We start from the raw sequence: 527 nt of genomic DNA on the forward strand, positions 1-527 counted from the left end.
TTTGTAAAAACCTCTTATGTTGTTCTGAAGCTGAGATCTGATAATCCTACTTCCAATATATTCAAGTCAAAAAAAAATATATGGATTTTGGACAGTAGAATTTTACAACTCCAAAGACAGATATGAGATCAGGGAGTCATGGGATATATGGCTAAATGTATTTTTAGACATTACAATTATGTTTTCCTAAAACGTGCTCTGATGACAATATGTAGTGATGGGACACCATCCCACTTTGAACATATTTGACACAATATATATGGTAATTGAACAAGCATCCCACTTACAATATATTTGAAGCCATAAGGATGTATGGTAATTGGACAACCATCTCATTTCCAATATATTTGACACCATCAGGATATAGGGGAATTGGACAACTATCCCACTTACAATATATTTGACACCATCAGGATGTATGGGAATTGGACAACCATCCCACTTCCAATATATTTGACACCATCAGAATATATTGCAATTGGACAACCATCCCACTTCCAATATATTAGACACCATCAGGATAACCA

Source organism: Hoplias malabaricus, chromosome 16 (assembly GCF_029633855.1).
Source record: "Hoplias malabaricus isolate fHopMal1 chromosome 16, fHopMal1.hap1, whole genome shotgun sequence".
In the NCBI taxonomy this organism is placed as follows: domain Eukaryota; kingdom Metazoa; phylum Chordata; class Actinopteri; order Characiformes; family Erythrinidae; genus Hoplias; species Hoplias malabaricus.